The following is a 14,072-nucleotide window of genomic DNA, read 5'->3' as shown; positions in this document are numbered from 1 at the left end:
ATATATATATATTGTTTTTTTACAATTGCTAACATTATTTATTAAGTTTATTCTGTGCCAGACTCTTACTCAGCACTTCGCATGCATTATCTCATTTAATCCTCACATAGACTGAATGAGCAAAGTACAGTGATCACAGGAGGTACACTTCTAATTTGTGAGTGAGGAGGCATTCCAGGAACATCATGGCCCTTTTTATTCTTGGAGAGGAATTACGAAGAACAAATTGCTGCTATTTCTACATTGATCTAGACGAACAAGTAAGAGCAGGCTATAAAAGGAACCCTCAGCATTTTTATTGCTGCCTCAACCGGAAAAGTATAGGTACCGTAATTAGTGTTGTGCTCTGCGGGATTTCAGTCGGTTGGGGCCAGTGGTTTTTCTCCTGGTGCAGGGGTGGGTCGAGAGGGGGTTCACTGCTTTACTTGGTGGCTGGTACATAATGCCAGTTACCAACTATTGGTAACTCCATTTTATAACCCATTGAACAAAAAAGTTAAGATGTACACTTGTCTAAACTACCCTCAGTGGAGCCAAGAAAAATACCCAGGGATCTCTTTCTATGCAGGGCAGTTTTGGACATTAGGGTATGTATTGTTGTTGTTATTGTTGAAGAATGTAGGATACAGGACTTAACATGTCCCCTCAAACTTAAAATACTTTGATCTGAGTTTCCATTGGGAGCAGAGTTGAGGCAGTGGAATTTTTCATTCTATCCAAGTAGGCACTGGGGGCTGCCTTTTAGGGAGTTGGTTTTTTGTTTTGTTTGCTTTGATTTTAGGGCCTTGGACTGTGGAGGAAAGGCAGTCCAGCTTATGAGCTGAAAGTTCTTTTCTGGTGTGTCAGGAAAAAAGTCTTGACTTCATAGTAATTATGTAATCCAAATAGGTAAGAGAATGGGACAGTTGTTTTGGAGTGTTTATTTTCTTGGGAAGGATTTTCTCTGCTTTTAGAAAATTGTACCCTGGTAGAGGGTAAGAGACAGGGACGTCATCAAATAATCCACGGGATGGAATGTCCTGAGGCGAGGCTGTGTTCTGCTCGCGTTCTGCTCGGTGTGGGTAGGCACAGGGCGGCGGCGGGTAAGTGGCTGTGGTTACATCGAACAGCTGGGCTCAGGCCGCTCTTGTCTCCCAGTGGTCCTTTCTAGCCTCTGGAGCAAAAAAGTGATGTCATTCAATCTCGGCCTTTCATTTACTAAGGAGCCTTGTATTCTCCCACTTTTCCAATCACGTATTTTAGTTTTGTCATTTTACCTGAAGAAGTCTCTCCGACTCAGGGAAGCCAGGAAATTCGCATGTATATGCACACAGGAACACACACATAACCCGGCAAATCAGTGGCAGGGTCAGCAAACGCATATTTAAACAGCTTAGTATTTGTAAAAACTGCACCCTTCTACTCTGTTTAAAATGTCAATATTCTATCTTGCTACCCGGTAAGCCTTACAGTTCTTTTAACATCACACTTTTCTTCCTCTGAAATTAGCAGGCCTTTGGAATACTATACAGGATAATTCCAATTCTTGGCCCCTTCCACCCCGCCTCAAATAATCGGCTTCTGCTGGGTTTCATGATGGCTTGACCCACATTAGAGTTTTGCATTCATTATAACTCGTCAAGTTTGTAACCTATTTGCTGTTTTCACGTCTAACAATCTGCCATCCTTGCTCTTTTATGATCTCATTTCTGCCTCTGCCAGATGTGACTCACACACGGCCATGTCCGGGTGACTGCCCACCTCTTTTCTCGCTCATGGGCATAATGGCACAGTTAATTCCAGACCCACTTTCTCCCTTTTGTGTCAATAAGGTGCCCTTTTAGCTCCTCTGACACAGCTCTGCTGACCATATTATACTTCAGTGAAAGAGGGTCATTATATTCTCCCTGAGTTGGGTAACTGAATGATTTAGAATACCTTGAGATTAAATCTGTCTCCTACTCTCTTTGATTCTTTTCAGATTTTGAAACAAGTAGCCAGCCCCAAATACCAACGACACTTTTGTTATGTGCATGCTTTAGTTTTTTTCCCTCTAGTGTCAGGCTCCTTCTTAAGTTGCAGTTCATTTAATTGGAATGGAAATGCCCTCCATTCCTTCCTTCTGCTTGTCTATACAGTGGGGCCTTGACTTACCAGTGTCCCGACTAATGGGTTTTTTGAGATACCAGCTGTCTCTCAGCCGATTTTTTTGCATTGAGTTGATAGAGTAATTTGAGTTAACGAGCTCCTTAACAAGCTCGGTCTCGGAAGGAATTAAACTCGTAAGTCAAGGCCCCACTGTATGTAAGAATGATTCTGTGGTAGTCCTGTTTCACTCCTACGTAGGTATGTGTGTGTGTGTGTGTGTGTGTGTGTGTGTGTGTGTGTGTGTGTATTTTATTCCCATCTTTACATATTTTTTTCTATGTGGCTTGAGTTCAGGTTCCTTAACCATATTACCAAAGTCAAGTAACAGCTGTTGCTATGGTAGCCTTTAACCCTTTGCAGTCCAATGTTATTTTTGGAATTCAAACAGTCTGGTCCAAATTAATTGACGGGATTGAATGTTGAACTTTTTAATGTTCTTATTGCTTGACGTTGGACCTGCTCCTAGCACCTGGTCTGTCGAGTCAGCCTCGAGGTTGGACCGAAAGGGGTTAAAAGCCCTGGAGTCCCCAGCGCCTGGGTAGCAAGTAAGCTGAAATTACGGAGCAAAGCTGGATATTCCTTTCTACCCCGCCTGGAGCTTTGTCAACAAGAGGTCGGATCTGACACGTGTCATCACAGAGAGGGGTTCACGTCAGTAAACGTTCAGTGAGCCATAAAAATAAGACTGCTTTTACAGACCGTCTCCCTTGAAACTACCTCCTTAACATAGAGGAACTCTGACGTGCCCTAGAGATCAGGCACACAGTTTGTGAACTATTATTCATGTGGTGCTGCCTCTGTTAGTAACAGAAGGGAGGGGAAGGCAAGCCAGAGTCCTAGAGAGAGGGAAGGAAATATGGCCAGCTGTCTTCCTCTTCTGTCTCCGCATAAATACCACCCAAGGAGCCCATTTCGGTGGTGGAGAGAGTGAGACTTAATCACAGAACTCCAGAAAATTGTTCCCCAGTTTCCAACCGTGTTAAGATAAAAAATTTATATTTTGCTGAATAGTTTTCTGTTAGTTTGGTATGTTTTTTCCTGTTTAGATATTGGTCCAGAGGGCTGCTAGATCTTTAACATTCAGAAAAATATTTTCCATGTTATTTCTACCCAGAGAAGTTGTTTGGTTTCCCATTTTAACCTCCTCTCTACCATCTTGATAAACTTGACCCTTCTTGGTTTTCCAGCATAGTTTATTTCTCTTCTTTGCTTTTTCCAGGTTGTGGTCATCAGTACTGTATTTGGTCAGAAAGTGTGTTTGCATTTTGTATATTTGATTATGGCGTCTGCTTTTAGTGATCTGCAGTAGTAGGGGCAGAGAGCATGGGGTAATTGAAACTCACAAACATCTAGCTAATACTGGTTTCAACTTTCTCCCCACTCATTCTGCTTTACTTAGGGAGTGTGGGAGGTTGGCTCCAGTGATAGAAAAATTACCTGCTTCTTTGTTCACTCACTTTATTTTCCCTGTCCATCAGGCAAGGGGGATGTTAATAAACAACAAAGTGACTAAAACAATGGCAAGATGAGAAAACTGAGGAGGCTGGAGAATCAGTGGTGCGCTGAACTCCTGGGAGGCAATTGTTAAATACAGTACTTATGGATTTTGTGAGCTAAATCACTAACTCTAGGTAAATCATTGGTAAATAGAAATCAGCCATGATGGGAATATTTACATTATGGAAGGTGGCAGACAGTACAAATTAATGTATCTATCTGTCTATCTATCTATCTATCTATCTATCTATCTATCTATCTATCTATCATTAATCCTTTTTTCCATTTAGAGAGTCAGAGGGTGGGGGAGAGACAGAGAGAGAAACATTGATGTGAGAGGGACACATAAATTAGTTGCCTCCTGCACGCATCCCAACCTGTGCTGGGTATTGAGTCTGCAACCAAATATCCTTGATCAGAATTGAACTCGAGACCCTTCAGTCCGCAGGCCAATGCTCTAACCACTGAGCATCGGCTAGGGCCAAGTTAATGTCTTTAGACTCCTTGGTGAGGGAGGTCTTTCTGCAAAAAGGTTGAAGAGGAGGGTAGAGGTGAGCAGACACAGACCTTTTAGGCCTTGCTGAAGAGCTTGGAACTTATCCAGAGGGCAGTGGATAAAAGCTTTTTTAAATGGGGGAGAAACTGAATTAGGTTTTTATTTTATACTAGAGGCTCGGTGCATGAATTCGTGCACTTTGAAAGGAAATTAATTAGAAGAAATATTTTACAGGCCGGAGAGGGAGTGTGGGAGGTTGGCTCCAGGGTATGTCTGGCCCATCTTGCCCAGTCTGGATCAGCCAGACCCCAGCAGCAAGCTAACCTATTGGTCAGAGTGTCTGCCCCTCTGGTGGTCAGTGTGCATCATAGCGACTGGTCAAGCGGTCAACCAATCGGTCGAACACTTAGCATATTAGGCTTTTATATATATAGATCCTCTGGAGGCCCTTTGGAATATGGCTTGAAAAAAAAGCAAGAGTGGAGTCAAGAAGATTGGTCAGGTGTGAGCTGATAGGTGTGAAGGGGTGGGAAGGAGGCAGTGGTTGGGGAGAAGCCTGGGGAGGGTGCAGACACTGCCACCTCTTGTCTGTAGGCTCACATTTGTGCTGGAGTTCGGAGCTTTGGATTCCGCAGATGCGTTGCTTCTTTTTGAAGGCCAGCTTCTACATGGGGTGAGTTCGGTAGCTTTCAGATTCCATTCCCAGGAAAGTAGGAAGTTGTGGTGCAGTGGGCAGAATTTTGAAGTAGGAAGTTGAAAATTTGGGGTCCACTTCTGGTGGTTTGACCATGGACCAAACACTGAGTCTCCTAGGCCTGCTATGCCATCTGTCCAATGGGGAGCTTTCATGCTTTTTGGTTCCAGTGCCCAGATAGGAGAGCAGTCTCCCCCAGTGGGTGGGAGCGCCAGGGGGGAGGTAAGCTCCTCATTTCTGTGTAGTCTCATATTCTACTTCAACTGTAGCGTAGATTTTGTCTCTGTGCCTTAATATATTCTCATTCATTTTGAAAAACAACAACTTCCTCTTAACTCTGGACTTTTCAGCAGCTAGTTAAAAGAATTTTGCATTTTCTTCCGGCTGTGGATCTTTGAGTGCTACCCTATAAGCAAAGAGTGGTTTGGACTTGGGTTTTCAGATTTTGGTTCTGATGGAGAAACAGGAATCTGCCGTGTTTTGGCCATTATGACAATAACCTTTTGGATGAATTTTCATTATCAAGGGACCTGGATGGCTGTCTTTGCTCTGGTCCCTGAGTCAGTATCATAGATGTGATCCCAGACAGCTGTGGGCAAATGATATGTTTGCAAGTCATTTTTCCCATTTACATAGATCATTTGCTTTTCTGATTGACCCTCACTGGACAAGGATACCACTGAGCTTTTGTTTTCTTTTTCTCTGTCAAACAATCAAAGAAAGAAAGAAGGAAAAAAAGGAAGGAAGGAAGGGCAGAAAAAAGAAAAGGAAGGAAAGAAAAGAAGAAAAAAAGAAACCACAGAAAAACTGGAAAGTACCAAGGGAATTCTTAGGTACAGTGACAAGAATCTTGGAGCATAAATGATCCTGCCCTAATCTATTAATCCAGTGGTTCTCAACCTTCCTAACGCCGCGACCCTTTAATACAGTTCCTCATGTTGTGGTGAACTCCAACCATAAAATTATTTTCGTTGCTACTTCATAACTGTAATTTTGCTACTGTTATGAATTGTAATGTAAATATCTGATATGCAGGATGTATTTAAAGGGGTCACGACCCACACGTTGAGAACGGCTGTTGCCTATTTGGATTTCTCTGGATCTGTTTTAAAGTGGGGCACACCTCTGATCTTGGGGCACACTCTAGGAGGGTGGGTGTGTGCAGACCTTACAGGCAGAGGCAGAGGAACATCACTGAGCCTGCTAATGGCTGAAAGTCCCAAGAGATCCAGGTTGCGGCTACCATGGGATTTATGATGTTCCAGGCATGGCAGTGAGGTGGCTATTCTATAACAAACTAACGCTTGGGCTTCCAGGGAACTGGAAAAAGCTAGAATACTTAGTAATGCCAGGCATTACACTTGACACTTTACAAATATGACCTCACTTAGTGCTCCCAACAAACCTTTTAAGTAGGTTCTGCTTTTATCCCCACTTTAGAGATAAGGAGATTGACACAGAAAGATTTAGTGACTTAAGAGGGAGAGCCGAGATTTGAACTCAAGCCAGTCTGACTCCAAACCCATGCTTTTATTCATTCTTGTTTCTTTTTTCTCAATACGCTTACAAATGCTTTTAAGCTCTGAGGCCTGCAGCCAGCATATACCTCAATGGCAGCGGTTCTCAACCTGTGGGTCGCAACCTCTTTGGGGGTTGAACGACCCTTTCACAGGGGTCGCCTAAGACCATCGGAAAACACATATATAATTACATATTGTTTTTGTGATTAATCACTATGCTTTAATTATGTTCAATTTGTAGCAATGAAATTGGGGGTCACCACAACATGAAGAACTGTATTAAAGGGTCGCGGCATAGGAAGGTTGAGAACCACTGCTCAGTGGTGTATGCTAGGCCATGTATCTTTTAGTCATATGAGGTTAGTAGAGGGCTATGACCGTGTCTGCCCAGGTTGTGAGTGTGGTATTATTAGGATTTTTACTTCAGAGGTAACACAAGATCTCCCCAAACCTGCAGCACCCAGCTTGGAAGGATTCCTTCCATCAGATTTTATACCTCTCCTTCCTTCCTCTAATCTCCTTTATGGATCTATCCAGTGCAGCCATAACCCACCATCTCTTCCCTATAGCCCTTTTCCTTTCTCCGGAGGTAAATTATATGAATAATGCATCAGCCATAATAAGTTAAGTTATGCTGCAAAACAAAGAACCCCAAAGCCTCAGAGGCTTAAAATTATAATGGTTTATATCCTGAAATAACAAAGATTTCTCTACCCATTCGTGTTTGTCATATGTCACAGGGAGGCTCTTTTCTTCGTCATTCAGGAACCCAGGCTGACAAAGCAGCTACCTCCTCCACTATGGCTAGGTTGCTGAGCCAGTGGGAAGGGAGAAGTTCAAGGATCTCAGTTGGTGTTTAAATGCCCTGTCACTTCTCCCAATCCGGGCCAAGCAGTCCCCTGTGCCCAAGAGGAGAAAATCAAATATTTGGTGAGCAGCAATAATAACCACCACATATACCATGCCATGTATACTTTCTTCTTTTTTCTCCCTAGTTTGGCTAATGCAACCCAAGTAAACTTTCTAGGATTCACATAGCCTCTTTAATTCCATTCCTGCGTTCTTTGTTGTCTTCCAAAACTTTTTCAATTACTGCAAAATAATTTCTCTCTTTGTGTGAGCCATTTTTGAGCCACAAGGAAAGGTCTTAAGTCTTGAAGTGAAATTATACATATCAAAGAGCTAGGGCTAGTCACCTCAAAAGCCTCTGAAATAACTAGAGATTTCTTCTGTTCTTCATAATGTCTCCCTGGGCCTCCTCGCCCTGCTACATTTAAACCCATCTTGCCCCCATTGTCAATATTCAAGACAAATAATGTTCACATTCACTTCTACTGCTTACTGTTTTGCTTAATTAGCTATACTGCAATAGTATTGAATAGTATTATTTCCTACCCATTTTAGATTAAATGTAGATCCATTCAGGCACATTATAAATCAAAAGGACTTTGGTGTGATAACTGGGTACCTTATCACTGATTTAAATTGGCTTCTGAGGGAAATTGTATTATAAATTCCAGACAACTGGTTTGCAAGCCTTGTTTTAGAATGCATCCTTTTTCTAGGTTGGGGTCTTTTCTATAGCATATTTATGTATAATCAGAATACCAGGATAAATGCTGTGTTTTAACGGACAATTATCCTCTACTGTATCATGAGTTATTACTTTGAAAAAATTAGAATATGTAAAAATTAGTTAATTCAAAATTCTATTAACATAATTTCCCCCTTCAGTCTCCATTTCACTTTTTCTATATTAATCCAGATCAGAAATTGTAGTGTTATTTATTTTTTTAATCCTCATGTGAGGATATGTTTATTGATTTTAGAGACAGAGGAAGAGAGAAAGAGAGAGGAAGGGGGAGAGAGGAACATCAATCAGCTGCTTCCTGCACGCTCCCTATTGGGGATCGAGCCTGAAACCTGGGCATGTGTGCCCTGACTGGGAATCGAACTGGTGATCTGGTTCATGGGTCGATGCTCAACTACTGAGCAGTACCAGCCAGGCATTGACTTCTCTTTATATTTATCTCTTTCATTTATTTAGTCATTCACTCAATCATTCAACAGATACTTACTGAGTATCTACTTGTGCCAGGCACAAGGCAAAGTCCTGAAGAAAGTTAAAAATGGTCTCTGCCCTTAAGGAGATCCTGGGTAGTGGGGAGACACACTTACCAACAGTTATAGTACAGCTGACTCTTGAACAACAAGTTTGCGCCTGCTTATACGGGGATTTTTTTTCAATAAATACTGTAAATGCATTGTCTCAATAACATTTTCTCTAGCTTCCTTTATTGTAAGAATACAGCATATAATATATATAACATACAAAATAGGTGTTAATCAACTGTTTTTGTCATTGGTAAGGCTTCCAGTCAACAGTAGGACGTTAGTAGTCAAGTTTTAGGGAAGCCAAAGTCGTATGTGGATTTTCGACTGTGTCGGGTAGGAGAGTCGGTGCCTGTAACCCCCATGTTGTTCAAGGGCCATCTACACAATAAGATAACATAACGAGGTATCTTAAAGAGCATGGGAAGCAGAGATGAAACACTTGTAGCTGCCTGAAGGGGTCAGGTAAGGCCTGAGAGTGGAGGCGGTTTTGGGCCGGTACTTAAAGAAAAGAAGCTGGCCTGCTCAGCCAGGTGGCTCAGTTGGTTAAGCCTCATCCTGTACACCAAAACAGACCAAAGGTTACAGGTTCCACTCCTGCTCAGGGCACACCTAGGTTGCGGTTTCAATTCCCAGGTAGGGAGGCAACCGATCAATGTTGCATTCTTTCTCTCTCTTCTTTCCCCTCTAAAATCAATAGAAAAAATATATAAATTATGGGTGAGGATTAAAAAAAAAGATAAGGAGTTGGCCTGACCAATAAGCAGGGTGAGGGAGTTCCAAGCCAAGAGGACCCGGAGCTGTGAGAGAACAAAGTTCTCCTATTGTGTCGGGCTTCTAATGCAAAATAGGAAAGTAATAGTTGGGGAGTGGAGAATAAGCTTGCATCGGTGAGCAGAGACCAGAGCACCAAGGGCTTTGCCTGCTTTTCCGAAGTTTGTATGCCACCTGGGAAGTAAGGGGCCCAGTGAAGACTTTTTAAAAAAATATATATTTTCTTGATTTTTACAGAGAGGAAGGGAGAGGGATAGAGAGCCAGAAACATCGATGAAAGAGAAACATTGATCAGCTGCCTCCTGCACACTCCCCACTGGGGATGTGCCCGCAACCAAGGTACATGCCCTTGACCGGAATCGAACCTGGGACCCTTGAGTCCGCAGGCCGATGCTCTATCCACTGAGCCCAACCAGTCAGGGCCCCAGTGAAGACTTTTTGAGCAGCAGGGTGACAGCATCAGATTTGGTGGCACAGTGGGAGGCTGATCTGGAGAGCCAGGACCCAGAGCAGAGCTTCTTACCCAGTCCTAGGACTTGCAAGAGGTCCATGGTTGGTATGCTTGGGGTCCAAGAACTTGGATAGGAAAAAATTACATTGTTATTGTCACTAAACTCTTAACTGAAATTGAGCATATTCTTCAAATATATCTAGGCAGCAGATCACAGTAGAATTAGCAGAAGTAGTGAGTTTATCACCAGTAGAAGTCAGGTATTTTGGTATCATTGTATAGTTATTGCAGATATCTCAAAATACGCTTTACATGTTTCACTAAACCCAAATTACTATAGCCACTAGACCCTGGGCTACATCTTACCATTTAATGAATTAATAAAGGAGTACATGTATTATTATACCGCAACTTAATAATGATGTTATATGTGCATTTTAGAATTCATCTTTTGTGATCTCCATATTTAATTATATGATTTAACCCCTTCCCCGGCAGAAACGTGTATACACGTTTTCACAAAATGTTCTTTTTCAGTCGTCGACGAGTATACTAAGAAAATATGGTAAAAAAATATGGTTTATAGGAAGACGAGTTACAAACTGTTTTCATAACCAGCATCAAAAATACTATATAGAACCAAAATAAAAAAATTAGTCTGAAAAAGAAACGTTTTTAACAAAAAAATTGTTGGAGAAGGGGTTAAACACAGTATCCTGAGAATGGGTCCATAGTCTTCACCTTGACTGCCAAAGGGGTCATGAAAGGTCAGAGGAAGGTGATTGTGAGGAGGTTACTGCAGCCTAAAGCAGGAGCGGGAAGGAAGGTGAGGAGGAAGAATTTGTGGGAGGTTCTGGGGACAGAGTGAACCTGTTGATAGATCCTGGGCAGAAAGCAGAGGGAGGGATCCACATGCACCCTACTTCCAGAGCAGAATTCTTCCTATTTCTTGTCATGTCTTTGCCTTCCCTCCATTTCCATTGTAATAGTTATTTAACTCAAACTTTTTTCAAAGTCATACATGTAAGGATGGTTTAAATATCAAGCACTATGGAAAGACAACCAAAAGCCACCACCCCTTGCTCCTCTTCACCTGCCAATCCTACACTTTTTAAAAACTTACACAGTGTTATCTTTTTAGCTAGACTGGGAATTCTCTGCAGGAAATGCCTTGTAATCCTCACTTCGTTTTTCATTTTAGTAGTTGAATAAATGACTGATAGATCCCAAAGGCACTTCCTGTTTCAGAGTCCTTATGTACATCAATTGTATCACACTCCAGTTCCAGAATTTATACCAACTGTGACATTCTAGGATATGGTGCTTTTACCTAAAAATTTCAAGTTTTCTGTCATTTGTTTTTACATAAAATCACATAGAATGTGCAAATAAAAAACCCATTTACTTGGGCGTTCTGGTTGTTTTTGTGTGAGTTTAGTGTGATGGTGGGTTGAATAATCCTATGTAATCGAAAACCAGAAATTGAGCCCTAGCTGGTTTGGCTTAATGGATAGAGCGTCAGCCTGTGGACCCAAGGGTCTCAGGTTCGATTCCCATCAAGGCCATGCAGGGAACCAATTGATGTGTTTCTCTCACATTGATGTTTGTCTCTGTCTTTCCTTCTCCCTTCCACTCTCTCTAAAAATCAATGGAAAAATATCCTCGGGTGAGGATTAACAACCACACAACAACAAAAACCACCAGAAACCGAGAAGGTGGGTTTGAAATATCTGTCCATTCCTTTTTTGGGGGGTGCCTGTCCTGTCTTGGTAGCAGTGGTTAATGTCCGTATTGGTGCCTTGCTGAGTTGCGATGGAGTGGCAGTTGAGACCTTCGGTTGGCTGGCTGAAGGTCCTGGCCGTGCTTCCTGTGAGGTCCAGAAATGTATAGTTCTGTGGCCTGAGATACTTTGATGTTTGCCAGATAAAACTGATGTTTGGTGCTTTTTGTAGGAAACACACATTTGGATATCTCCAAGTTGATTTGTAGGAACTTAGTGTTATTACAATTTTGAGGCAGAACTTTTTCTCAAATGGCAGAAGTAAAGGAACTTCAGTTTTGAGGGCTGTTAATAGCACCTTCCATTAGTGCCCAGACAGAGAAAGTTGACAAAGTACTGGATTGTTATTATGGATTTATGGCAAAAATAAGTATCTGGACTTTTAAGAGTTACTGATACAGTAAAAAACAGTTTTAGCTACTGACACTAGACTAGCCCCCAAACTTAGAAAAATGCGTATTTCCCCTTATTTTCTAAATAACATTTCTCAACCCAGTAACACGGGAGCTACTTTGGGGTTAACCTGGAGATTTGATTGCTGTTTTCTGGAGGGAGGCAGAGCAATGTTTGGGAGAAACGGACTCTGGAAAAGTTAGCTTCCCAATTTACACATAAAAATCAAAGTCCTTTTCTTCATTAATATTATTATACATATTTGAAGAGCACATTAGAGATAGTGAAGAAATGAGAGCTATTACCTGGTAATACGATGAGTTAACTTTTCTTTAAACTTCCTGGCTTCTCCCTTAAACTGTGGCTGGGTAACAAGCCCGTGCTTGTTGGCACTCTAGTTCAGGCTCAGAATACTACTCTTGGAGCAAAATGACTATTTAAAAAAAATGCTTTCTTGAAATATAATTTTTAGAGGAGGAAAATGTTAGATTTGGAAGAAATATTTAAGCTGCGGACTTTCAAGCCCAACTTCTTCAAAATCATTTAAAAATGAAGCTCGGGAAGAGAGAACGTTCATGGTTAATTAAGGAGGTCAACACCCGACCCAGCGAGACGGGAAAGGAGTGACTTTGATTTACGTATCCGAGACCAGAAGAGAAACAGGCAGATGTTTCTAGGAACTAGTTAAGGGAGAATGAAAAAGACAGAAGTAGAATTGGGAAAAAAACACACACAAAACCAGAAAGTGGCTGTCTGCGGGAGGAGGAATCCCATACCAGTTTCTGTTCTTCCTACTTGGGAATTTTCAAACCGAGTTCCTACACGGGCTGGCTCGCAGGTCGAGGACTTGCGCTCAGGCGGTCGACAGGGAGGTGACTGTGGCGCCGCTGGGCGATGCAGAAAAAGCTGTTTGTGTGCAGCTGCCTGAGTGTGGAGCCCGGTCGCCCTGGGGCCGGGCAGCTCCTCCCAGACACGCACCAGCGCCCCTCTGCTCCGGGCTCCCGGATCTCCTGCAAGGTAGACTGGGAAGAAAGGAGATGTTTAGCAACTGGCGAGGTCAGCGTGTTTAAAATTGAAAGCACACCCGGCCGAATGGAGTGTTGAGAGTAAACAGCTGTGTTTACCATTTTGCTGTGTATGGAATGAGTTAACATCTGTTCGCGTCGCCTGAGTGACCCTGAGGCAGATGAGGATGTGGCTAGGCAGAGAGGCGTCCACCAATTGGCTCAGAAAAGAGCGGCCGCTCTGCTGTTGTTCATGTACGTGTAATATAACCTTCTATTAGGAGCTAGTTTTCAAGTCATCTAAAAGTAATGACATGGTTATTACCATGGTTAGAAATCTACTCAGGTCAGAAGGCTATGAAGTGGAAAATAAAATGGCCAACCTGTCCCACTTTCCAGAGGTGACTGTTGTTAAAAAATCCTTTGTTTTTTCTCCCAGAGATTTTTAATGCAAGATAAGCATATATTTAAATTGTTTTTAAAAAGCTCACAGATAGTATTCTACATTCTGCTCTGCAATTTACTTTTTTAATTTAACATTTGAGAATCTATATCTACATAGCGTAATATACCTTATGGTAACAAAAAGCTCAACCTCATTCATACACATTTGCACAATATTCCAAGGTATAAAATGCACCACTATTCATTGAATCAATCCCCTTACTAGTTGTTCCCAGCTTTTTGCTATTACAAACAACAATGCAGGAAACACCTCTATACTAATGTGTTCCTGGAGATATATATGTTGAATAAATTTCTGGCAGTGGGATTTTAGGGTCAAAGAATAGGTGCATTAGCATTATTTTTTATTTATTCATTTGAGAGGAAAAGAAACACTGATTTGTTATTCCACTTATTTTTGCATTCATTGGTTGATTCTTGTATGTGCCCTGACTGGGGATCAAACCCACAACCTTGGCATATCGGGGTGATGCTCTAACCAATTGAGCTCCCCGGCCAGGGCCATGTATTAACATTTTAAGTATTTCCAAACCATATTCCAAAAAAGGTGCACTAATTAATATTTCAGTCTTAAATAAGTTACTATCTTATAAGTTGTAAGTATGATTGAGGTTTTTCTTAAAATACTATTCGTTTTTAAATAGCATAATTAGAATTGAGACCAAATAAGCTTGCTCCTTTGCTAATTAAATGACCTGCAAGTTAAATCTTCATTCTGCGTTTAGAACCAGCAGCCTGGAGCGCCTTAGAGCCGCATGA

This window comes from Myotis davidii, unplaced genomic scaffold (genome assembly GCF_000327345.1).
Source record: "Myotis davidii unplaced genomic scaffold, ASM32734v1 scaffold581, whole genome shotgun sequence".
NCBI classification, from domain to species: Eukaryota; Metazoa; Chordata; class Mammalia; order Chiroptera; family Vespertilionidae; genus Myotis; species Myotis davidii.
Note: the sequence above shows the minus strand (reverse complement) of the source record.